Raw genomic sequence first — 27,819 nt, 5'->3', positions numbered from 1 at the left:
AGCAAATTTCAAGCATACAATACAGTATTATTAACTATAGTCACCATGCTGTACATTAGAGCCTTAGAATTTATTCATCTTAGAACTGAAATTTTGTACCATTTGACCAACATCAACACATTTCACCCACCCCTCCAGCCCCTGGAAACCACAATTCTATTCTAAATATGTTTCCATGAGTTCGGCTTTTTTTTTTTTTTAAGGTTCCACATAAAAGTGATACCATTAGCCAGTATTTGTCTGGCTAATTTCACCTAGCATAATGACTTTCAGGTTTACTGGTGTTGTCACAAATTGCAGGATTTCCTTCTTAATATCCCATTGTATATATATTTATTCACATCTTCTTTATCCATTCATCCATGGATAGACACTTTGGTTGTTTCCATGTCTTGGCTACTATGAATAATGCTGCAGTGAACGTGGGAGTGCAAATATCTCTTTAAGATAGTGATTTCACTTCCTTTGGATACCAAAGAGTGGGATTGCTGGATCATATGGTATTTCTATTTTTAAATTTTGGAGGAACCTCCATACTGTTTTCTATAATGACTGTACCAATTTACATTCCCTCCAACAGTGTACAAGGGTTCCCTTTTCTCCACATCCTCACCAGCATTTATCTCATCTTTTTGATAATAGATGTCCTAAAAAGCATGAGTTGATATCTCATTCTGGTTTTGATTTGAATTTCCCTGATGATTAGTAATGTTGAGTATTTTTTCACATACCTGTTAAGCATTTGTACGTCTTTTTGGAAATATGTCTATTCAGGTTCTTTGCCCATTTTTTAATCAGAATATTTGGGTTTTTTTGCTATTGAGTTGTAAGAGTTCCTTATATAGTTTGGGTATTAACTTCTTCTTGAATGTATGCTTTGCAAATGTTTTCTCCTATCCATAATTGCCTTTTCATTTTGTTGACAGCTTCCTTTGTTATACAGAAACTTTTTGGTTTGATGTAGTCTCACTTGTTTATTTTTGTTTTTGTTGCTTGTGCTTTCAGTGTCAGATCCAAAAAATTATTGCCAAGATCAATGTCAGGGAGTTTTCCCCTATGTATCCTTGTAGGAGTTTTATGATTTGGGGTCTGACATTTAATCCATTTTGAGGTAATTTTTGTGTGTGGTGTAAGATAAGGATCTAGATTCATTCTTTTGCATGTGGATATCCTGTTTTCCCAACATCATTTATTGAAAAGATTATCTTTTCCTCATTCTCTATTCTTGGCACCTTTGTCAAAAATTAGTTGGCAATGTATGTGTGGGTTTATTTATGGACTTTCTATTCTGTTTCATTTATCTATATATCTACGTTTATGCCAATACCATACTGTTTTGATTACTAAAGCTTTGCAATATAGTTTGAAACCAGCAAGTATAATGCTTCCAGCTTTGATCTTCTTGCTCAAGATTGCATTAGTTAATCAGAGTCTTTTTTGGTTCCATGTGAATTTTATATATATTTTTTTCTATTTCTGTGAAAAATGTCATTGGAATTTTGATAAATATTGCATTGAATCTTTAGAGCATCATGGACATTTTAGCAATATTAATTTTCTGATCCATGAACAAAGGATACCTTTCATTTTATTTGTGACTTTTTCAAATTCTTTCATCAATATTTTAGTTTTCAATGTACAGATCTTTCACCTACTTTGTTAAATGTATTCCTAAGTATTCTATTCTTTTTGATGCCACTTAAAATAGGATTTTTTTTTGATTTCCAATAGTTCATTGTTAGTGTATAGAAACACAATAGATTTTTTTTAGTTTTTTTTTTAATTTTTGAATTTTAATTTATTTTTTTATACAGCAGTTTCTTATTAGTCATCAATTTTATACACATCAGTGTATACACGTCAATCCCAATCGCCCAATGCAGCACAACACCATCCCCACCCCCGAGCGACTTTCCCCCCTTGGTGTCCATACGTTTGTTCTCTACATCTCTCAACTTCTGCCCTGCAAACCGGTTCATCTGTACCATTTTTCTAGGTGCCACATACATGCGTTAATATACGATATTTGTTTTTCTCTTTCTAACTTACTTCACTCTGTATGACAGTCTCTAGATCCATCTACATCTCAACAAATGACAATTTCGTTCCTTTTTATGGCAGAGTAATATTCAGTTGTATATATGTACCACAACTTCTTTATTCAATTGTCTGTCGATGGACATTTCGGTTGCTTCCATGACCTGGCTATTGTAAATAGTGCTGCAATGAACATTGGGGTGCATGTGTCTTTTTGAATTATGGTTTTCTCTGGGTATATGCCCAGGAGTGGGATTGCTGGGTTATATGGTAGTTCTATTTTTAGCTTTTTAAGGAACCTCCATACTGTTCTCCATAGTGGCGGTATCAGTTTACATTCCCACCAACAGTGCAAGAGGGTTCCCTTTTCTCCACACCCTCTCCAGCATTTGTTGTTTGTAGATTTTCTGATGATGCCCATTCTAACAGGTGTGAGGTGATACCTCATTGTAGTTTTGATTTACATTTCTCTAATAATTAGTGATGTTGAGCATCTTTCCATGTGCTTCTTGGCCATCTGTATGTCTTCTTTGGAGAAATGTCTATTTAGGTCTTCTGCCCATTTTTGGATTGGGGTGTTTGTTTCTTTAATATTGAGCTGCATGAGCTGTTTATATATTTTGGAGATTAATCCTTTGTCCGTTGATTCTTTTGCAAATATTTTCTCCCATTCTGAGGGTTGTCTTTTAGTCTTCTTTATGGTTTCCTTTGCTGTGCAGAAGCTTTGAAGTTTCATTAGGTCCCATTTGTTTATTTTTGTTTTTATTTCCATTACTATAGAAGGTGGATCAAAAATGATCTTGCTGTGATTTATGTCAAAGAGTGTTCTGCCTATATTTTCCTCTAAGAGTTTTATAGTGTCCAGCCTTACATTTAGGTCTCTAATCCATTTTGAGTTTATTTTTGTGTATGGTGTTAGGGAGTGTTCTAGTTTCATTCTTTTACATGTTGCTGTCCAGTTTTCCCAGCACCACTTATTGAAGAGACTGTTTTTTCTCCATTGTATATCCTTGCCTCCTTTGTCATAGATTAGTTGACCATAGGTGCGTGGGTTTATCTCTGGGCTTTCTTTCTTGTTCCATTGATCTATGTTTCTGTTTTTGTGCCAGTGCCATATTGTCTTGATTACTGTAGCTTTGCAGTATAGTCTGAAGTCAGGGAGTCTGACTCCTCCAGCTCCGTTTCTCTCCCTCATGGCTGCTTTGGCTATTCGGGGTCTTTTGTGTCTCCATACAAATTTTAAGATTTTTTGTTCTAGTTCCATAAAATATGCCATTGGTAATTTGATAGGGATTGCATTGAATCCATAGATTGCTTTGGGTAGTATAGTCATTTTCACAATATTGATTCTTCCAATCCAAGAACATGGTATATCTCGCCATCTGTTGGTAACATCTTTAATTTCTTTCATCAGTGTCTTATAGCTTTCTGCATACAGGTATTTTGTCTCCTTAGGTAGGTTTATTCCTAGGTATTTTATTCTTTTTGTTGCAATGGTAAATGGGAGTGTTTCCTTAATTTCTCTTTCAGATTTGTCATCATTACTGTATAGGAATGCAAGAGATTTCTTTGCATTACTTTTGTATCCTACAACTTAACCAAATTCATTGATTAGCTCTAGTAGTTTTCTGGTGGCATTATTAGGATTCTCTATGTATAGTATCATGTCATCTGCAAACAGTGACAGTTTTACTTCTTCTTTTCCAATTTGTATTCCTTTTATTTCTTTTTCTTCTCTGATTGCCATGGCTAGGACTTCCAAAACTATGTTGAATAATAGCAGTGAGAGTGGACAACCTTGTCTTGTTCCTGGTCTTAGAGGAAATGCTTTCAGTTTTTCACCATTGAGAATGATGTTTGCTGTGGGTTTGTTGTATATGGCCTTTATTATGTTGAGGTAGGTTCCCTCTATGCCCACTTTCTGGAGAGTTTTTATCATAAATGGGTGTTGAATTTTGTCAAAAGCTTTTTCTGCATCTATTGAGATGATCATGTGGTTTTTATTCTTCAATTTGTTAATATGGTGTATCACATTGACTGATTTGCATATATTGAATAATCCTTGCATCCCTGGGATAAATCCCACTTGATCGTGGTGTATGATCCTTTTAATGTGTTGTTGGATTCTGTTTGCTAGTATTTTGTAGAGGATTTTTGTATCTATATTCATCAGTGATATTGGTCTGTAATTTTCTTTTTGTAGTATCTTTGTCTGGTTTTGGTATCAGAGTGATGGTGGCCTCATAGAATGAGTTTGGGAGTATTCCTTCCTCTGCAATTTTTTGGAAGAGTTTGAGAAGGATGGGTTTTAGCTCTTCTCTAAATGTTTGATAGAATTCACCTGTGAAGCCATCTGGTCCTGGACTTTTGTTTGTTGGAAGAGTTCTAATCACAGTTTCAATTTCATTCCTTGTGATTGGTCTGTTCATATTTTCTGTTTCTTCCTGGTTCAGTCTTGGGAGGTTATACCTTTCTAAGAATTTGTACATTTCTTCCAGGTTGTCCATTTTATTGGCATAGAGTTGCTTGTAGTAGTCTCTTAGAATGCTTTGTATTTCTGCGGTGTCTGTTGTAACTTCTCCTTTTTCATTTCTAATTTTATTGATTTGAGTCCTCTCCCTCCTTTTCTTGATGAGTCTGGCTAATGGTTTATCAATTTTGTTTATCTTCTCAAAGAACCAGCTTTTAGTTTTATTGATCTTTGCTATTGTTTTCTTTGTTTCTATTTCATTTATTTCTGCTCTGATCTTTATGATTTCTTTCCTTCTGCTAACTTTGGGTTTTGTTTGTTCTTCTTTCTCTAGTTCCTTTAGGTGTAAGGTTAGATTGTTTGAGATTTTTCTTGTTTCTTGAGGTAGGCTTGTATAGCCATAAACTTCCCTCTTAGAATTGCTTTTGCTGCATCCCATAGGTTTTGGATCATCGTGGTTTCATTGTCATTTGTCTCTAGGTATTTTTTGATTTCTTCTTTGATTTCTTCAGTCATCTCTTGGTTATTTACTAATGTATTGTTTAGCCTCCATGTGTTTGTGTTTTTTAAGTTTTTTCCCCTGTAATTCATTTCTAATCTCATAGCGTTGTGGTCAGAAAAGATGCTTGATATGATTTGAATTTTCTTAAATTTACTGAGGCTTGATTTGTGACCCAAGATGTGATCTATCCTGGAGAATGTTCCATGCGCACTTGAGAAGAATGTGTAATCTGCTGTTTTTCGATGGAATGTCCTATAAATGTCAATTAAATCTATCTGGTCTATTGTGTTATTTAAAGCTTCTGTTTCCTTATTTATTTTCATTTTGGATGATCTGTCCATTGGTGTAAGTGAGGTGTTAAAGTCCCCCACTATTATTGTGTTACTGTCGATTTCCTCTTTTATAGCTGTTAGCAGTTGCCTTATGTATTGAGGTGCTCCTATGTTGGGTGCATATATATTTATAATTGTTATATCTTCTTCTTGGATTGATCCCTTGATCATTATGTAGTGTCCTTCCTTGCCTCTTGTAACATTCTTTATTTTAAAGTCTATTTTATCTGATATGAGTATTGCTACTCCAGCTTTATTGTGATTTCCATTTGCATGGAATATCTTTTTCCATCTCCTCACTTTCAGTCTGTATGTGTCCCTAGGTCTGAAATGGGTCTCTTGTAGACAGCATATGGATGGGTCTTGTTTTTGTATCCATTCAGCAAGCCTGTGTCTTTTGGTTGGAGCATTTAATCCATTCACGTTTAAGGTAATTATCGATATGTATGTTCCTATGACCATTTTCTTAATTGTTTTGGGTTTGTTTTTGTAAACAAAGAAACTCTTTTCTTCTCTTGTGTTTCCCACTTAGAGAAGTTCCTTTAGCATTTATTGTAGAGCTGGTTTGGCGGTGCTGAATTCTCTTAGCTTTTGCTTGTCTGTAAAGCTTTTGATTTCTCCATCAAATCTGAATGAGATCCTTACTGGGTAGAGTAATCTTGTTTGTAGGTTCTTCCCTTTCATCACTTTAAGTACATCATGCCACTCCCTTCTGGCTTGTAGAGTTTCTGCTGAGAAATCAGCTGTTAATCTTAAGGGAGTTCCCTTGTATGTTATCTGTCATTTTTCCCTTGCTGCTTTCAATAATTTTTCTTTGTCTTTAATTTTTGCCAATTTGATTATTATGTGTCTTGGTGTGTTTCTCCTTGGGTTTATCCTGTATGGGACTCACTGCGCTTCCTGGACTTGGGTGGCTATTTCCTTTCCCACGTTAGGGAAGTTTTCAACTATAATCTCTTCAAATATTTTCTCGGGTCCTTTCTCTCTCTCTTCTCCTTCTGGGACCCCTAAAATGAGAATGTTGTTGCATTTAATGCTGTCCCAGAGGTCTCTTAGGCTGTCTTCATTTCTTTTCATTCTTTTTTCTTTATTCTGTTCCACAGCAGTAAATTCCACCATTCTGTCTTCCAGGTCACTTATCCGTTCTTCTGCCTCAGTTATTCTGCTATTGATTCCTTCTAGTGTAGTTTTCATTTCAGTTATTGTATTGTTCATCTCTGTTTGTTTGTTCTTTAATTCTTCTAGGTCTTTGTTAAACATTTCTTGCATCTTCGTGATCTTTGCCTCCACTCTTTTTACGAGGTCCTGGATCATCTTCACTATCATTATTCTGAATTCTTTTTCTGGAAGGTTGCCTATCTCCACTTCATTGAGTTGTTTTCCTGGGGTTTTATCTTGTTCCTTCATCTCGTATATAGCCCTCTGCCTTTTCACCTTGTCTATCTTTCTGTGAATGTGGTTTTTGTTCCACAGGCTGCAGGATTGTAGTTCTTCTTGCTTCTGCTGTCTGCCCTCTCCACAATTGATTTTTATATGTTGATTTTGTATCCTGCAACTTTACAAAATTTGTTTATAAGCTCTAACAGTTTTTTGGTAAATTCTTTAGGGTTTTTATATATAACATCATGTCATCTGAAAAAGAAGACAATTTTACTTCTGCCTTTGCAATTTTGATGGCTTCTTTTTCCTTTTTCTTCCCTGTTTGCTCTGGCTAGGACTTCCAGTACTCTATTGAATAGGAGTGACAAAGGTACATTTTTAAAGTGTTCAGCTTTCACCAATGAATATGATGTTAACTGTGGGCTTGTCATGTTAGCCTTTATTATGTTGAGGTACATACCTGCTATACTTAGTTTGTTGAAAGTTCTAATCATGAAAGGATGTTGCATTTGTCAAATATTTTTTCTGTATCTATTAAGATGATCATATGATTTTTATCTCTCACTTTGTTTATGTTGTGCATTACTTTTACTGATTTGCAAATTTTGAGCCATCCTTGCATCCAGGAATAAATCCTACTTGATTGTGGTGTATGATCCTTTTAATGTGCTGTTGAGTATGGTTTGCTAGTATTTTGTTGAAGATTTTGCATTTATGTTTAACAGGGATATTGGCCTGCAATTTTCTTTTCTTGTAGCGTACTTCTCTGTCCTTGGTTTTAGGGTAACGCTAGCCTCATAAAATAAGTTTGGAAGTTTTCACTCTTCTTTAATGTTTTTTGGAAGAATTTGAGACTGATATTAATTCTTCTTTAGATATTTTTAGAAATTATCAGTGAAGCCATCTGGTCCTGGACTTTTCTTTACATGAAGGTTTTTGATTACTGATTCACTCTCCTTACTCATTACTGGTTTGTTCAAATTTTTCACTTCTTCATGATTCATTCTAAGTTGTATGTTTCTACGAATTTATCCACTTCTTCCAGGTGATAAATTTGTTGGTATATTACTGTTCATAGTAGTCTCTTATAATAGTTTTTTACTTAAAAACTTTAAGAATTTAGTAGATTTACATTTAAAGTGATTATTGATAGGTAAGGGCTTACTATTCCCATTTTGTTAATTATCTTATGGCTGTTTTGTTGATCCTTTGTTCTTGTTTTCCTCTCTGTCTTCCTTTATGATATAATTTTCTGCTTTGATTCCTTTCTCTTTATGTTTTGTGTATCTCCAAAAGTTTTTGAATTACATAATAGTTTCCAAGATATAAATAAATATCTTATAATAGTGTATTTTAAGCTGATAACAACTTAATTTGATCTCATACAAAAGCTATACACTTTTATTCCCCTTCCACATTTTTTATTTTTGATGTCACAATTTATATCTTTTTCTATTGCATATCAATTAACAAATTATTGTAGCTATATTTATTTTTAATACTTTTGTCTTTTAACCTTTATCCTAGAGTTACAAGCAATTTACATACCACCATTAGAGTATTAAAGTATTCTGAATTTAACCATATATTTACCTTTACTGGTGGGTTTTATACTTCATATGTTTTCACATTACAAATTAGTGTCCTTTCATTTTAGCTGGAAGAACTCCATTTAGCATTTCTTGTAAGGCCAATCTAGTGGTGATGAATTTCTACGGTTTTGTTTGTCTTGGAATATCTTTATTTCTCCTTCAATTCTAAATGACAACTTTGCCAGGTAAAGTATTCTTAGTTGGCAGGTTTTTTCTTTCAGCACTTTAAATATATTATCCCACTCCCTTCTGGCCTATGACGTTTCTGCCGAGAAATCTACTGATAGTCTTTTGGGTGTTCCCTTATATGTAACATCACTCTTCTCTTGCTACTTTCTTAACTTTTGGCAATTTGATTATAATGTGTCTCAGGGTGGCTGGGGAAGTGCCCAGAAGCTCTTTCAGGCTCCAGTGAGGATCCCAGTCAGCTCCCACATGCAGGTTGATTAGAAGCCCAACTTTCAGGCAGCACTTGGGAAAGTATGCAGCCTAATCCCTTCCAGGGAAAAACTGAGAGCTCTGTGTTTTTGCCTGCTCCCTCTGATGAACCTAGTTCGGATAGCCTTGGGAAGTGCTCACACACCCATGTAAAAACCACCTCTTTGTTAAATGTAGTCCTGAGAAACTGGCAAATGCTGAGCCTCACTGGCTCTCAGATATAAAAGTTGGGGCAGTAGATGCGTGGTCCAAAACCTTCACTCTTTAGACAGAAACAGGGATTTGGCGGTTCCCTCCCAATTGTAAAGTGCTGTGCCAGGTATTTGATGAACTTGTAGGTTCCTGGGCCCTATCCATCAAAGATTCATCCTCTGGTTGGTCTAGAAATCTGCATTATTTTTCAGATGCACCTCCTTCAGGTTATTATACCTTCAGGTTATTCTGAAGCAGGACAACACTTGGAAAAACTTTTTCTCCTTTCCAATCCCATTACCACTACTTAAAATGGAGTCCTTATAATTTTTTGCCTGACTTATAACCAAGTCTCTAAATTTAGATGTTTCACCCCTTTCTAATCTATTTCCAGTCCCTGATCACACATAGTGGGAGGTGTTCACTGTGTAGCCTAAAACACTCCATTGCTCCCCATCACACTGGATAAAGTCCAAACTCTTAACCATGGCATTAAGGCCCTCTGCCACCTAACCCCTGTTTTCTTTCATCCAAAGACCTTTTCACTGCCCTCTCCCACTTCTTTTATCACCTTTTTCCCACTTCTCACTGCTACCTTAGCCTGTATTGTGCTTCTTATCCTTCAAGGGTGGCCTTTCTGGGCTGAGTTAAGAGCCCCTCCCCTCCATCATCTCACTCCTCCTGTACTTACCTTTTTCAGAGAATCTACTACAGTGTACTATGATGGTTTCCTAGTTCATCAAGTCTTTCCACAAGAATGGCACTTTGAGTCAAAGACCCTGTCTTAAGAGAAATGTTTCTTCTCACAGCAGGCTGCCCACAGAGCCCAGGCTAGATTTCCTAGTGTATATGGAAACCAGCCAGTAGCTATGTCGGCCTGACGCAAGATAGGGACTGCCATTCCTGCCTGGAAATGACAAGAGGTGGAGGTGGGCTCAGAGGCAGTTCTCTAAGCCTGGAGTCCAGCTCTAGAATGCAGCTCTGAGTCTGACTTAAACTTCAATCTGAAGCATGGGTCTTGGTGAGTCGTGCCGTGCCCTGGGCATAGGGCTTTTGAAGCCTCTATCCCTGAAGGCCCACTCCTAGAATTTAGACACCAAACTCATGGTCTTCCCTGGGTGTGGCCTTCTTAGGAAGGAGCTTGTAGAATAGAAACTGAGCACACAGTTTTCAATGCAGGCAGGATTGTGTTTGGGGACAAACATACCTAAGGTGGGATTTGATTCCCACCTCAGAAATGTACTAGCTGCCTCACCTCAGACAAATTACTTAACATCCCATAGACTCTATTTCCTTATCTGCTATATGGAGATAAATTTTTAAAAATAATGTCCACATAGATTTGTTCATAGGGTTAAATTACATAATGATTGAAATGGGTTTAACACACAGTGCCAGACATATAGAAAGTGCTCAGTATACAGAGGAGAGGGAAAATTGCTTGGTTTCCTGTTCTGTTCCTGTCCCTAACTTTAGCACCTAGATAAGTCCCTTTGTCTGTGATTCCTTACCTGTACCCTATTTCCCCTACCCAGGGATACAAGGAGTTGCCTCCACACCCCTCTCACTGGAGCTTTAGCTGGCTACACACCATCTTTTGTAGGCAGGTTTCAACTTGGTTTCTTCACTTGAAAAATGAGAAGGACCAGAATTAACATTCTGAGAGCTTATTTCATGCTAAGACCTTTGCATTTATTATTTTATTTAACAGAAGTACCCTGTGAATTTGGTATAATTACGTCTGTTTTTCAGACTAGAAAATTTAAACTAAGTGAGATTATTACAAGTCCACTGTAGCTTAGTACAGTAATTTTAAACAATTTTTCTCACTACCCTCTTTTAGGTGATATCTAAAATGTTTCTCATAAGTTTGAAGAGTTGTAAAATACGTACTACCCAGTATATTGCAAATATCGACATTTTAAGCTACTATATTGTTCCTTTAAATATATCCATTGGAATCTAAATGCCATAGCAATGTATAATGACATCATCAATTTAAAAAATAAAAGAACAGGCTCTTCTTTAACTTTCAGAAAATTTACATTGTTCTTCTTCCCTTGAATTTTATCACAATGCATTATATTTTATGCCCTAGAGTCTCTTATTTGTCCCATTATATTCTTCTCTGAAAAAAGAGATGAATATATTTTTTATTTCCTGTATCTATAATACTCCAAGCACAAAATTTTCTTCTGAAGTAAATTATCATTATAAATATATTAATAGAATCGATTAAACACTAAAAATTTGTTATGTATTTTGTTAAATAATTATGAAATATATAAAGTAAATTTTTACTAGAAATCTTAACAAGATGGTTAGGATATTTTTTTAATCAGTTCCAGTATCTATGGACAAATCTACTTATTACTAAAATGAAAAAAATGCTCAGATGCAATTCGATTCCTATTTTTATAGTTATTTAATAGATGTAAGAACTATGATACCTCATTCATACAAAAAGTGAGAAAGGGAGTGGAAGAAATTTTGTCATAGTAATATCTTTGAACTACTTCTGAGTAAAATGCCAGAAAGCACCTAATGATATAAGCTTCAAAAATAATTTTTAGTGATCTATAAGAAAAATTTTGATTAGATCCTTTGTCAATTTTATTGAAAACAAATAATTGGAAACCACTTGACTTGCCAAAGATTTTTTAATCCAGTCTTCAGAAATTTACTTTCTCAATCCCAGCACCAAAAATTCCAAATAATCCTTTCGTCATACCACAAGTTTTTACACTCCAAGAAAATGAACCATAGTAAATAAAAGATAATTCTTTGCTTGCAAAATGATCCTCTTTTTCCTCAGATATGCTGGGCTCTTTTATATGAGTCAATTTGAGTAGATGGTATTTTGAAACTCTTTATCCAGATTTGGAGTCAACTAATCACTTTTCTGTCTGATTGAATCTTGTATTTATTTTTCAAATTCTTTTCAGTTGGCTCTAGATATATCTCTAAAGATACTTTAATGTCTTTTCCTCAAGCATGTAAATTCCTCTCATTCTTTATCTCACCACAACTTTTAAGTTGTGGTAATGATAGTGAGTACAAAATAAAAAGTAGTTCTATAGCTACATATAAATGTGCGTATGTTTGTGTGTGTGTGAAAAAAATGAAGTCAGCAATTTGCAGAATTTGTGTGGAGTATGCTTTTACACTCTTTAGTTAAGTGGCATTGAGGTGATCATTTAGCGCTTGGTAAGAGCTTTAATAAAAAGGGTCAAAGTAGTCATGAAAATCAATATCTTTCTAATGACATTTAGACATTTAATGATGCCCCAAGCAAGCTATATCAGCTGTGTGGTTTGTAAAGCAGTTACTTTTTCTTTAAGATTATTTGAAAGTTTTACTGTAATTATTTTTTATTCACTAGGTAATGAAATATTTACAAGGTTAAGACTCCTAATGCTTTAAACAAACAAACAAACAAAAAACCTTGATGGCACTAATAGACCTTTAAGGGGAGGGGAGAAATTACTTCAAAGCTGTAAGGAGCTTTCTTTTTCAAATTGTGGTCAAAATCACACATTTTAATAAATGCTATAAGGGGAAAGGCCAGAGTTCTGGGAGAAAAATAACAGTGGAGTCCTAATTCAGATTGGGGAATAAGAGAAGGCCTCTCTAAGAACCCAGGGATAAATAGGCTTCAGAAAATGATGGAAAGAAATATCTAAACCTCAAACAGGGGGAAAAAAAATTCTCAGATAAAATGAGAGAAATACCAAGGAGAATTCACTCAAAGAAAACAAACAATCCAGAAAATAAGCAAGAACTGTCAAAGAACGCAGTCTGAAAAATAACATAGCATGAGATACAGAAACAAATTACCTACAAACGCTGAGCTTTATAGAACTGCTTAGTAAACATGAATTCAGTAAAATGAGAGCTTAAAGACTAAATGGAAAATGAAGTACCAGAACGGGAAGAAAAACAGAAATTTTAAAGCTAAAGAAAAAAAAGGAGATCCAAACAACATTATCTATAAACTAGAAATTGCATGGACAGGACAGATACAACTAAAACTCAGATGAAGGCAGAAGAAAAACTAAATATAATAATGATGAATGAATAGAAAGAAAAACAGAGAATAAAACAAATGATGTTAAAAAAAAATAGAAGTCAAAGAAAGACTATCTCATATTAAGATATTTAGATGTCCCTTAAATGGTGAACCCAACAAAGAGAAAAAAAAAAAAATATATATATATATATATATATATATATATATATATATTCCTTGCAGTAAAAAAAAATCTGCAAGTCAAAATCTGCAGATTAAAACAGTATACCACATACCCTCCCCCCCAAAATTATACAGGGCGTCAATGACAGATCCTGATTATCCTGAACTTTAAGGATAAAAACAGAAGTCTTCAGATACGTGAGCAAAAAATAAAAATCAAATAATTTAAAAGTGAGCTGGAGGGACTTCCTTAGTGGCGCAGATGATAAGATTCTGCACTCCCATTTCAGGAGGCCTGGGTTCGATCCCTGGTCAGGGACTAGCTCTCACATGCATGTTGCAACTAAGAGTTCACAATGCCACAATTAAGGAACCCATGAGCCACAACTAAGGAGCCCACTTGCTGCAACTAAGACCTGGTGCAACCAAATAAATTAATTTTTTTAAAAAAGTGAGCTGGATATCAGACTGACTTCTCACAGTAACATTCAGTGGCAGAAGACAATGGAGAAATGTCTATAAATTAAAAGTGGAAAATGGATGTGACTCACAAAATTAAACCCACATAAGTTGTCTTTCAAGTAAAAAGGTTAAGAGATATTTTCAAACATGAAACTCTCTGGACACAGAGCACCCATGAGCCCCTCAACAAAAAGCACTTCAGACTGATAAAATGAGCTAAGTAAAAGCTGATTCAAAATTAAGAACCCAAAGAGGTAAAATGACAAGTGATAACCACCATATGAACATACAACTAAAACTAAGCCACTAGGAAAAAATTATTTCAGAAGACAACAAAAATACCATGGTTTGTGCTTACAACCATGAGGGAGTAAATGGTTTGGGACTTACTCTTCAATCATAAACAATTAAAAACCTGGCCAAATATATATATAACATAAATGATTTTGGACATTGGACAACAACCAGTGAAGGGTTATGATCCCTGAAAGAAAAGAAAAAAATGATATGTGCCATGCAATAGCTCCAGCTTTCAGAAAGTAGACAATTTCTGGCCCATGAGTGCAGGAAGGGGGAACTCAAAGTCTGAATAGTCTTCTCTGAGTTGAGGAGACAGATATTAGAGTTTAGGGTGGTTAAGGCAATTAGAACTTGCAGAGTAGAATATTACAGAGAAGGGGGTAGTAGAATATTCAGAAGAAGTCTCAGATATCTGAATATGGATATCTGTCAGCCTTTGACTTAATACTAATCTGTCCATGCACAGCATAAAATTCAACAAGACTGCATGAAGGACGATGTGTGGAGAAAAAACAATTACCACAGAGTGAAAGCCAAAAGCCCATAGTTTATACAGGGCCAGGACTATTCAAGTTCCTTCCCACCAGAGCAGAAAGACTTTGTTAAATACACATGGCATTTACTTGTGATCCTAGAAGTGTCACATTTGGGGCTAAACTGATACTGTAGGAATATCTACTCTAGTCACATCCTTAAAAAGCTTTAAAATAAGCCTAGAAAATATCAAACTAAATCATGAGTAATTTAATTGCTTACTAGAATAAAATCCACACCTTTAAAGAAACACAGCAAATCCAGCACTTAACAATGAAATATTTACAATGTCCAGCATCCAACTAAAATGGCTAGACATGCAAAGACAGAGAAAAATGTGACCAAGGAAAAAATTAATTTTATAGAGACATATGCATAAATGATAAAATTGATGGAATTAGTAACAGTAATGATAAGATAACTTTTATAAATATGTTCAATATGCTTGAGAACTTAAATTAAAATGTGAACATAATGAGGGGAGAAATGGAAGAATTAAAAAATAAAACCAAATGCAACCGCTAGGGAAGAAAAATAAAATACATGAAGTGAAAATTACACTGAATGAAATAAACCATAAATTAGACATAAAAGATAAAGAAGGTTAGTGAACTAGGAGACAAAGCAATAGAAAATATCCAAAATGAAGCACTCAGGGGAAAAAAATAAAAATAAATAGGAGAGTCTAAGTAATCTGTGAAACAGTATCAAGCAGTCTAACACACATGTAATTGGGGTCTTAGAAAGAGATGAAAAGGAGAAGAGAAAAAAATTCTTGAAGGGATAATAGTAGAGTTTTAAAATACACAAAACTAAAACATGATAATATTGAAAGAAAAATAAATCTAAAATTATAGTTGTAGATTCCAAAACTCTTCCCTCAGTAATTAATATAAAAAGTACAGAAATCAATAGGAATATAGAAGAACTGAATGACACTATCAAAGAACTTGAACTACTGGACATTTCTAGAAAACTACCCATCAGTAGCAGACTATATGTCCTTTTTAAGTACTCATGGAGCATTTATCAATATAGAACAGATGTTAGGCCATTAGCTAAGTCTCAATACATTTTAAAAGACTGAAATCAAAAGGGAATTAAATTAGAAATTACTAACTAAAAAAATCTCAAACTACCCAAATATTGGGGGATTAAATTTTATAATTCATATGAACCCATAGCTCAAAGAATAAATCATAGGGAAAACAAGAAAATATTCTGAACTAAATCATAATTAAAATGCAGCACATAAAAGTTAGAGGATTCATGTAAAGCACTTCGAGAGGTAAACAATTTGTTTCCATATTCAAATAATTAACAACTGGGAATTGAAATTTACAATAACATCAACAAATGTAAAACACTTACAGACAAACTTTTAGTGAAAACTACAAAACACTCCTGAGAAGGTCTAAAGAAGCCCCAAATAAATGGAGAGATGTATCGAGTTCATGGATTGGAATAGTCAATATCACTAAGATTTCAATTCTCCCCAAGTTGATCTATAAATTCAGTGCTATGCCAATCAAACTACCAATAGAATGTTTTTCAAAATTGACAATTTAAATGGAACTGTAAAGGAGCTAGAATAGCCAAAACCATTTTGAAGAAGATTCAGTTGGGAAGACTTACACTACCTGATTTCAAGACTTAATATAAAGCTACAGTAATTATAACAGTGTGGTGATGTAGTGAAGATAATCATATAGAACAAAACAACCAAATAGATAATCCAGAAATAGACACACATATGTGGTCAACTGATTTTTGACAAAAGTTCCGGGCAATTCAATGGGAAAGTGATAATCTTTTCAACAAATGGTGCTGGAACAACTGGCCAACCATACGGTAAAAACAGAAATCTTGATCTCAAAGATACCCAAATATTAACCTGAAGTAAGCCATAGACCTAAACATAAAAACTAAAACAATAAAATTTAAAGAAAACATAGGAGAAAATCTTTCAAGCTTGGAGTAGTTGAAGATTTCTTTAGATAAGGTACAAAAAGCATGAAACATTGGACTTTATAAAAACTAAAATCTACTTTTTGAAAGGCAGTGTTAAAAAATAGCCATAGGCTGGCAGAAAATATTCATGATACATATATCTGACAAAGGACTAGTATCCAACATATATAAACATATAAAGAACTCTTACAATTCAACGTTAGAAGACAAAATCTCAATTAAAAAACTGGGCAAAAGATTTGAAAAAACACTTTACAAAAGAAGCTATGCAAATGGCCAATAAGCATATCAGATGTAGCTAATGTCATTAGTCATAAGGAAAATGCAAATCAAAACCACAATCAGATACAAATACAAAATCAGGAGAATGGCTAAAATTTTAAAAAGTGAACAATGCCAAGCGTTTGTGAGGATGTGGAGAAAGTAAAATCCTTGTACATAGTTGGTGGGGATGTAAAATGTTATAATAATGAAATAATGGAAAATGGTTTAGCACCTTCTTATAAAACTAAACATATGCTTCCCATATGACCTAGCAACTACACTCTAAGTATTTATCCAAGAAAAATTAAAACACATTTTTACATCCAAAAAAATATATACAAGAATGTTTACAGGAGTTTTTTTTTTAATGACAGACAAAAAATGCAAACAGTTAAATGACTATCAGTAAGTGAATGGATAAACACAATATGGCATATTCATACAATGAACTACACTCAGCAATAAAAAGAAACAAACTACTGATACACATAACATGGATAAGTTCCCAAAAGAAGCCAGATAAAGGAGTAGATACTGTATGGTTCCATTTATTGGAGACTCTAGAAAACTAATCTAATCTATGACAGACAGCAAATCACTGGTTGTAGGGTGTAGGAAAGAGGGACTGGCTGGGAAAGGGAAGAAAGAACTTTGGGGGTGATGGAAATGTTTTATATCTTGAATATGGTGGTGATGATACGGTGTATACGGTGTATACATTTGTCAAAACTCATCAAACTATATTTTTAAAATGAGTGCATTTGATTATATGTGAGTTAGACCTTAATAAAATCGAGGGGAAAATGGCAAAGGGATATATAACATCTTATTCTCAATAAAATTTCTCCTAAAATAATGTGGCACATTTTATGCAAGGCTTTGCTTTAAATATGCATATTTCAAACTTTCTGTTAATTAAATTTTGTTTTCCTACTGGAAAGGAACACACAGTAAAAACAAAAAATGGAAAATATAGTTTCAAACTTTTAGGACAGTGACAATACTCTGTATGATATAGTGGCAAATATGTGTCATTGTATTTTTGTCCAAACCCATAGAATGTAATAACACCAAGAGTGAACCCTAAGGTAAACTATGGACTTTGGGTGATTATGATATATCAATGTAGGTTCATCCTTGGTTAAAAAGAAAAAAAGGTACCTTTCTGGTGAGTGATGTTAACAATGGGGGAGGCTAGTGTGTGTGGGGGCAGAAGGCTTATGAGAAATCTTTGCACCTTCCTCTCAGCTTTTTTGTAAACCTAAAACTGCTCTAAAAATTAAATGTTCTAAAAAAATTAATAGAACTCTTTACCTAAGAAAAGGTACGTTTTACATTTTGCTCTATGTAAATTATAACTCAGTAAAAGAAATTAGTGGGGAAAAAAGTATAGCTTCAATTCATAATAATTTATGATCACTTTGTTAAATAAATATTTATCTGCAATTCAGCAATTTCTTCAGTTTATTTTTTCTATTCAATTCAAGTATGATAAATATAATACATTTAAAAGGCATGTACAGTATGATTCTAGTTTATAAAACTGTTTTAATGTATCTACTTGCCTACCACCTATGTATCCATAGTTTTGTCTGATTATGGGTATAAAGTTGTGTTTTGAATTATTTTTACCAAATGCTAAACCTTGTTATTTCTGGCCATTTTGAGTAAATTGGTGCTTGCTTTGTGTTCTATGTTACTTAAATTTTTTTCTTAATATACAAACAGCTCATACAGCTCAACATCAAAAAAACTAACAACCCAATCAAAAAATGGGCAGAAGACCTAAATAGACATTTCTCCAAAGAAGACATACAGACGGCCAAGAGGCACATGAAAAGATGCGCAACATCACTAATTATTAGAGAAATGCAAATCAAAACTACAATGAAGTATCACCTCACACCGGTCAGAATGGCCATCATCAAAAATTCTACGAATAATAAATGCTGGAGATGGTGTGGAGAAAAGGAAACCCTCCAATACTGTTGATGGGAATGTAAATTGGCACAGCCACTATGGAAAACAGTATGGAGGTTCCTTAAAAAATTAAAAATAGAGTTACCATATGAGCCAGCAATCTCACTCCTGGGCATATATCCGGAAAAGACAAAAACTCTAACTTGAAAAGATACATGCACCCCAGTGTTCACAGAAGCACTATTTACAATAGCCAAGACATGGAAGCAACCTAAGCGTCCATCAACAAATGAATGGATAAGGAAGATGTGGCATATATATATATATATATATATATATATATATATATATATATATACAATGGAATATTACTCAGCCATAAAAAATAGTGAACTAATGCCATTTGCAGCAACATGGATGGACCTAGAGATTATCATACTAAGTGAAGTCAGGCAGAGAAAGACAAACATCATAGAATATCACATATACCTGGATTCTAAAAAAATGATACAAATGAACTTATTTCCAAAACAGAAAGAGACTCACAGACATAGAAAACAAACTTATGGTTACCAAAGAGGAAAGGTGGGGAGGAGGGATAAATTAGGAATTTGGGATTAACATATACATGCTACTATATATAAAATAGATAAATAACAAGAACCTATTGCATAGCACAGGGAACTATATTCAATATATTGTAATAATCTATAATGGAAAGAATCTGAAAAAGAATATATATGTATATGAATATATTATAAAAAGAATATATATGTATGTGAATATATTATATATACATATACGTAAGAATATATATATTATATATATCTGAATCACTTTGCTGTACACCCGAAACTCAGACAACATTGTAAATCAACTATACATCAATTAAAAAAAAAGAATAACAAAAAAAAAAAAAACAATAGAGGTTAGCCACCTCAGGTCCTGGCTCCTAAAATGGATAAGGATGATCTTATCTGCCCCTCCTCCCCCCACAAATCCAAGGGATTAGCGGCTTAGTGTGGAAAAACTACAGGTGGGTCTTTAGGCTCTCTTTCAACAAAGATTCCACAGGGGCCTGGATCTTACAGAACTACCCAGGCTTCATGAAAACAGTTCATCAATACTGGATTCACCCTGTTCTCAGTTAAGTGACAATCCTGAATTCTAGCCAGCTGCCCTACGAAGACACAGTATCCTCTGGGGAAGACGAAAATTAGGGCTTAATGTAATGATGGGCTCAGTTGCTCGGGGCCTCTTAACAATACTTCCAAACACCCCTCCCTCCCTTTCCCAATCCTTTTAAGGAACATAAGCATGGATAAAAAAAAAAAAAGAAAGGAAGTTAAACTTAAAGGAAAGGTATGTTAAAACTAGAACTTGCTGTTATGTAGAATGGGAGCTTAAGCCATTTTTCTTTGAATATTAAATAAAAGAATGACCCCAAGAGGCCTGAGGACTTTGAGACATTTGGGTTACATTTTAAAAAACAAAAAACAAAAACTCTTTATTAAAAAAAAAAAAAAAAAAAAAAACAGAACTTGTGATTGACCAGAAAGGTAAAGATATACGACCATATTTAAATGATTCTACCTAATCACATCTACAATGTTTGATGGTTCCAGAGGGCAAAATGACGTGCCAGGAATATCATTACATCTTCCTCCAATGCACAGATATTAGAAAAGAAAACAGATGAAGTCTCTATCATTCTCTTGATTTCTTTTTTTACTTATTTTTATAAATAATACCTCACCAGTAAGTTAATCTTCATAAGAAATGCCTCTACATCTCTCCTGCCTGGGCTTCTCAATATTTTTCTTTAATGGACAGGAAATTAAATACCTTATTCTCAGTCACTTCCATGTCCTCAGTCATCAGAACATGGAAGTCCCCTTTTCACAGTACAGAGATATTGCCTGACCTCCGTTTATTTTAAGGCTTAAGCAGCCAGAAACTTCTGATACATCTGATTTGGTGTCTGGGAAAGGAAAAAGAGTAGAAAAAAAATATTCTAATATGGGCATTAAATGATACCCATTACCAGCACTGATGAATTATTTATCCTGAAGCCCTATAATCTCCTGGGGGCAAGTCCATGTACATCATATCTCATCATTGTGCCCAGCACACAGTTGTGCTCGCTAAATCTAATTTGATTGAGTGAATAAACACATTTCTCCCATTAAATATGGAGATTGTAGAATTGTCATTCCTGTGATTTACCCACTTTCATTTAGGACATAGGTTATATCCCTACAGTGCTAAAACATCCAAGTAAAAAGAGCAAAAAACTTGACTATTTTAATTGAGAATCAAAAAAGGTCTAGAATCTGTACTGTCCAAAACAGTACCCACTAGCTATGTGGCAATTTACATTTAAATTCAATAACATTTAAAAATCAGTTGCCCAGTTGCCCTAACCAATATCAAGTGTTCAATAACTACATGTGGCTAGTGGCTATGGCATCAGACAGTACAAGTACAGAATATTTACATCATTACAGAAAATTCAGAGTTTTGTTGGACAGAAAATTCTAGATGATTGCCTAAAATTTTTTGATTTCATTTTTATGTTCCATGCTTTTATAAATATATTAGGAGTTCAAGACCTTTTCTAAGTATGTGGTAGAGTTCCTTAAGGGAAGTGATTTGGGAAGTAAAGATTTTCTGTAACTTGGGCTTATGAAAATGACTCCAAGATTGAAGAGAGCTTGTTAATACACACTGAAGTAGATCTAGTATTCCCTGAGGGCAGAATCCTTTTCTTGTTCATTTTTCTATTTCCAGCAGCTAAGAAATTGCACTTAGTAAAGGATGAATAATGACAAATATGTATGTATCCTAATAAACTACACATTCTCATTCAAACACTTCACATACCTCTCATATTTGACACATTTATTTCAGATATCAGAGGTGTAGTAGATTCTGTTGCCTGGAGGATAAAGGGCTTGCCTATCAGCAGCTTTATCTTTTTATGGGATCTGTCTTCCTTCTTTTCACCTCCAGTGCAGTCTATTTCTCCTGTCTTCTATAGTACTAGGTCTCATCTAATGATGATACCATCACAGAGTTTACACTGACTGACCACATACCCTAGACTAATGACATATATATTAGGCAACAATAAGATTTATTGTTGCCTATGGTCTGAAATGTTTGTGTCCATACACAATACCCAATGTGATGATATTAGTAGGTGGGGCCTTTGGGAGATACTTAAGCCATGAGATTGGAGCCCTCATAAATGGAATTAGTGCTTTATAAAGAGGCTCCAGAGAGATCCCTATCCTCTTCCACCATGTGAGGATACAGCAACAAGACAACCATATATTTAACCAGGAAGTGATCTTGGACTTCCAGAATCCAGGAATGTGAGAAATAAATTTCTGTTGATTATTAGCTAACCAGTCTGTGGTATTTTGTTACAGAAGCCCAAATGGACTAAGACGCTGTCCATACTGGTATCCTTCTGAGAGTGAAAGGGGGTGGTATTAATAGCTCCACTGGGACACTAAGCATGAGCCAAGGTCACCCAACTGGTTTTGCTCTTATCTTCCAGTAGTTCTATGATGCTGTAAACTGAATGCTTGTGTTCCCCCAACATTCATATGTTGAAACCCATTCCCCAATGTGTTAGTATTTGGAGGTAGAGCCTTTGGAAGGTGATTAGCTCGTGAGGGTGGAGCTCTCATGAATGGGATTAGTGCCCTTATAAAAGAGACCTTAGAGAGCTCCTTTGCCCCTCTGCCATGCGAGAAGACAGACACCTATGTATGAATCAGCAAGTGGGCTCTCACCAGACACCAAATCTGCCAGTACCTTGATCTTGGATTTCCCAGCCTCCAAAATGGTAAGAAATAAATTTTTGTTGTTTAAAAGCCACCCAGTCCATGGTAGTCTGTTACAGCAGCCTGAACAGACAAAGACATAAGTGTATCTTTGTCTTTAATTTTTTTACCACTAGATGTCAACTTTTCCTGGAATTCTAGACCACGGTTTCAATAAGATTCAGACATCCTCAGCGACACATTCCTACACATATACCCAGATTTGTGAACATTCATCATGCTCATTGAGCTCATATTATTTATGCTCATTGATTAACATAATCCATGTTTTACAATTGTTTTGGCAAGAATTACAAAGGTTTATATATCAAAGGTCTATATAATAGTCCCAAATAAGGATTTCTTCACTGCCCCTCAAGCTGCCTGACGTTCCAAGATAAGGCCTTTGGTCAGGATGTTGTCAAAATGACAAGTAACAGCCTAGGGTCAGGCCATTAGAAAGTTCCTATGAGAACACCATTCAGATTGGACCTTACGTGAAGAAGGAGGCAGCAGAAGGAGGGAGAAGATCCAAAAAGGATGATCCTGAGGTCATCCTTGCCTGAAATCCACATCAGTAAACTCTAATCTAACCATAATATCGATCAGGAGAGGATCCTTGGTCAGATCATTTTTTTAATTTCAAAAAAGATTGATTTTCATTCTGTAAATACCTCCAGTTCACTTAAATTAAGGAGCATTCCTTCTTTGGCATTCTTCCCCTGGCTACATTAGCAAAGGGGAACTTGATCCATGACTCAAGCAGTCTAACAGCACTGACGAGATGCCTCCTCCCCCATCCTCACCTCCCCTTGGGGGACAGTAAGGAGGTGGTCTCAAGAATCACTAAAAGTCTCTCAGAACATAAAGCTTTCCTTGTAATCATTTATTATGTTCTCTCAGTGCTCAGAAAAGAGAAACAGCTCCCTACATTTGCTTTTAGAGTGATGGAAAACAATCGATAATGTTCGTCTATGGATTTGATCACACCGAGGATGTTTTGTGAAAGATGAAGTGAAAGATTTCACTGTTTCATGGCAAGGATCCCATCTTCAGTATGCAGGGTGGAATGGGTGTCTGGAGGAATGTGAATACATGGTCTCAGTCCGGGGATTCTCTGCTCCACTCTCCCCGCACTGGGGCGGGCTCCAGTCTCGCTGTCTCCTGCGGCACACTTGCTTAGGTCAATTTCGGGATGCTGGAGCTCCCCAGGCACCACCTACAGAGCAGGAAGCAGGAATGGCTTTGTGCGGACAGTGCGCTCACGGATCACATCCCTCGCCTAATGGTCCGTGGGAAATGGGTTCGGAACCTGGGCCAGCGCAAGCGGATGGCAAATAGGTGCAGTGACTGAGGGGCAGGTAACCGTTAAACGCAAGCCCCAGTGGCAGGTTCCAGGAGCTTTTTTCCCCCATTTAAGTCCTGGGTTCCAAATTAAGACTCTGCCAGCTTGCTTCTCACAGGGTACTCTTTGCCAAAGTGTGAAGCAGCTGAGCAGTAGAATTTGGTTCTTCAGTTTCTCAGGGATTCCAACCGCAGATATATGTCCTCCCTACCCACCTCCCCCAACCAGGTATGAGCAAAAGCCCCACACCAGGAGGACAGCTCTGGGTTGCACAATAGGAAACGCTGTGGTGACAGGTACTCGGAGTCTGTCCTCCAGGAGTCCTGGCCAACAGGTTGTATGTGAGAATGTGTGGAGTGACGGGGAGGGGGCTACAGACTGAGACCTCCTCACCCAGTTGTCCCACTAGGTTTCTTTGCTAAGTCAAGCATGCTACAGGCTTACTGGATCTTCCAGCAGTCCACTTTGGTGAGAAGGAAACGATGGTGAAGGGAAGTGACATGTCCAGCCTGAAGTCAGGACGCCAGGGAGTTAGAGTCAGAGACAGGAGCAGAGCCTGGGTCTGTGGGCTCACAGAACTTGAACTGCTGCAGGTGGTGATGTCATTTTTCCCTTGCAGAGAGGTGCCATGGGCTTCTGGAAGTTCCCCCCGTTCCTGGTCCTCAGCATTCCGGTCCTGAACCAGGCAGGCATGCTCCAGGCAGCGCCATTCAGGTGAGACAGCCCTGCCAGGAGCACTCTCACCTCTCATGGCCCCTGGAATCATACAGTTCTGTGTTCTCAGTTGTGCTTGTGCTGAATCTTTAGCAACTGGCTCCTGGTGGGTGGAGGTGGGGGGATGGGTGGTGGTAATGTACAAATGTACACTTATATATAAGTTTATCATAGAAAGATGTGTAGCACACAGTTTACAAATAGACATAAGATATACAGTACTAGTTATTAGAAATTTCATATAACTCATTGAACCTCACAACATACTTTTGTTGCTTTTTATCAAACACTTTTATCTTTAGCAAAGCTATTTACTAACTTAACCATAATTTGAGAAATGGATTTCATCCTAGTCTGCTAACTACTTGGCCAATAAATTTGTTATTAAATCTGATATGTGATCTATTCATCTAATTTCTCATCCTCATTCAAATTATATTTATTAAACTGAAACCATTTTCAGATTCAAATTATAATTATCATTTAATTTTTAATAATGGCTGCATTTAACACTAAGCTCAAAAAATTCCTGAAAATCTAACCATCAGTTGCCAGCAAACCATTTCTTTGAGGTCACACCAGAGCCTAACTCCAGGTGAAGCAGCATTTTTGGATAGACAATGGCCTCATTTCTTCTGTTGGCAGTTGGGGCGGCCACATCCTCAGGGGAAGATGCAGAAACCAGGAAACCTGGCTGCTTATCCTGGGGGTGGGGGTAGGCAGGGACTCAGAGCCAGGACTGGGTTTGCTTCCCTTCCCTAGGTGGGCTTTGGAGAATGGCTTTGATCCTGCTACACTCACCAGTAAGGAAATGCGCCTCCTACTGGCTGCAATGATGAACGATTATGTGCAGATGAAGGCCCGTGAGCTGAAGCAAGAGACAGGAGGGCTTCAGGTAAGGCTCTGTCCTCTGCTCAGCACTTACCCTCTCCCCTGCCTCACCAGGAAGATGTATCCTGACAGGTAGGAGAGAACACAGCTGGACAGGCAGCCAGCAAGCAGTCACTGTTCACCTTGGCCTGGGGCCCAGCTCTTCTACAGCCTCCACTGAAGACAGAGGTCATGTGAAGGAACTATGGTTGCACCACATGTACAAAGATCCCTTTCTAAAAGCAGTGGGGGAAGCTGTGGACTCCCTCATTCCGGAAATTGTCTGGCAGTACTGACGATACCTCCCAGCACTGGCGGAGTTTAGCCTCGTAAAGTAAAGCCAGGAAATGAATCCCATGTATCTCAGGGGATTTTAGAAATCTAGCCCCTCCTTGTTAACCTGCACATGATATTCTTTCACACCTGCAAGGCATCTTCATTGCACATTTGCAAGGTGAAGCCAGAGCCCTTACAAAGGATGTTGTCAGGTAGCACAGTGTCTGAGGTAGGTCCAAGGCCTTTAGATGGGTAGAATCTGTGGAGATGTGCATGTTCTCACTGGACCAGACATCCTTCCCCAGCCCCACCCCCCTGTGCACCCTGAGCTTGGAGCTCACACCAGCTCCTGACCTGGCCGTACCTGTTCAGAGGCATGTGCTGCACCTGTATCTGCCCTAAGAGCCTCTCTGCAGAGCAAGAAGGACTGAGCAGCATGTGGAATGCCAGAAAAGGTCACCCCTTCCCCCCGCAGCCCTTCCCCACACTGCCCTGGCTCAGTGAACCTCTGTGTTCTCCTAATGGAGGATGCGTGAGCCGCCCCCATTCCTGCCCCTCTGCTTTCGCTCCAGGTGCCCTCTCCCTATTCTAACCTTCTGCATGACTGCCTGCAGGGGCAGCCCTGGTGCATGGTATTGTCTAGCCTGACTTTTCCCTGTAGCCTAGACAGCTCCAGAACTAAGCAGTGCAATAATCTGAGTACCTGTGTCCTGGGCACCCACACATAGGACCTCAACAAGTTTTACGCATTCCCCTTAACTAAAACTGGGGTCAGAATGCTTGGCAAGAAATGGGTCATGGCCAGAGTATTGGAGAAAGACCATGACCCCTCATGTTGGCATGCCTCAAGGTGCCTACTCAACCCCTTTCTCTCCTTTCTAATTCCTTTGTTCCTATAACTTGATGCATGTGGTCTTCTCTGGTTGCTCTTTGGGCTAGTATCAGTGGCATTCTTTGTGGCAGTGGATGTCTGGAACATCAGATGGGAGGAGGGAGAGCAGGCCAGAGAGAATCATTCAGGAAGAGATCAGGAGAGAGAGGGCAGCCCTGTGAGTACCTGTAGATTTCATAGCAGACCTTCTCAGTCCTGCTTCTGAACATGCCTTTCATTGGGGGAATAATAGTATATTTCTAAAATCACCTGAGCTGTGGTGGTTATTGGTCTGGCCACATCCCACACTTCATGGATACAGGGACCTGTCTGGCAAGTAGCTTTAGCCCCCGGTAGCTGGAGTCAGGGCATAGTGGGTGGTCCCTGTGAATAACCTCAGGTAGCAAAAACAGGAGCACTAAGCACCTCTGAGACTTGATGCTGCAAACTCGCTTCCTCTTCCAGGAGGACAGGGGAATTTTCCTTTTCCTAAGGAGTACTCAGTACCTTGTGAATGGGATGCATCTTCTAGACAATCTTTAAGAATGAGGTTGGGTGTGGCACCATAATCTCTCTAGTCACCTAAGCCTTGGTTAAGCTTTCGTTTACTTGTACAGAAAAGATTGGCTGCTATAGTTCTGTGTTCCATGGCTTGTTGCCCAGAGCACATTTGGGTTTTCTGACATCCTTGGAAACGTCTATGGGGAGTGACTGTGGCATTTTCCCTAATGCCCTATGATTGTCTGTGGTGATTTTGTGTTTAGGAAAAATATTTAAAGTTCATTGGTGCCTCTCAGAGCAGTAATTTTACCATGTTGGTCCCATGGGGTAGCACCTGCCCTCAGCCTCTCACTGACAGGCCTTTTCTTTTTCTCTATCCTGCAAATCAGCATCACTGCCCAGAAGAGATCCTGTAACTGCCACCTATGTGACCCATAAGATGCAGGCTGGCTGAGCAGATCTGGGAGCGTGGTTAAGAACAACTTCATGCCCGCCAACGTGGGCTCCAAAGCCTTTGGCCGGCGCCGCAGTGACCTTCAGGCCTAAGCAGTGAAATGACTCCAGGAAGAAGACAACTGCCCTAGTACCTCAGATGGCAGGGCAGATGGCTGGGTATTGCAGGAGTGCAGGCCACAGTCTGACCCTCCCTGGTCCTGTATTGCAAAAAAATCCACAGTGAAGGCGCCAACCACAGTGTCTGGAGAAAGAACAGAGTCCCAATAGCTAAAACACCTAGAATTTGGGTTCATTTCTGTTTTTTCTCAGTGTCTCCAAGTGACTCTGAGATCATCTGCCAGGAAATATAGATCCTATTCATTTAAAA

At 37.1% G+C, this 27,819-nt stretch overlaps 1 pseudogene; it reads left to right on the top strand.

Moving 5' to 3' along the window:
• Positions 1–24,392: 24,392 nt before the first annotated feature.
• LOC132369867 (calcitonin receptor-stimulating peptide 3-like) lies at positions 24,393–27,542 on the top strand (annotated as a pseudogene).
• The last annotated feature ends 277 nt before the right edge of the window (positions 27,543–27,819 follow it).

The sequence above is a fragment of the Balaenoptera ricei genome, chromosome 8, assembly GCF_028023285.1.
Source record: "Balaenoptera ricei isolate mBalRic1 chromosome 8, mBalRic1.hap2, whole genome shotgun sequence".
In the NCBI taxonomy this organism is placed as follows: Eukaryota; Metazoa; Chordata; class Mammalia; order Artiodactyla; family Balaenopteridae; genus Balaenoptera; species Balaenoptera ricei.
Note: the sequence above shows the minus strand (reverse complement) of the source record. Positions and strands in the feature narration are given on the sequence as shown.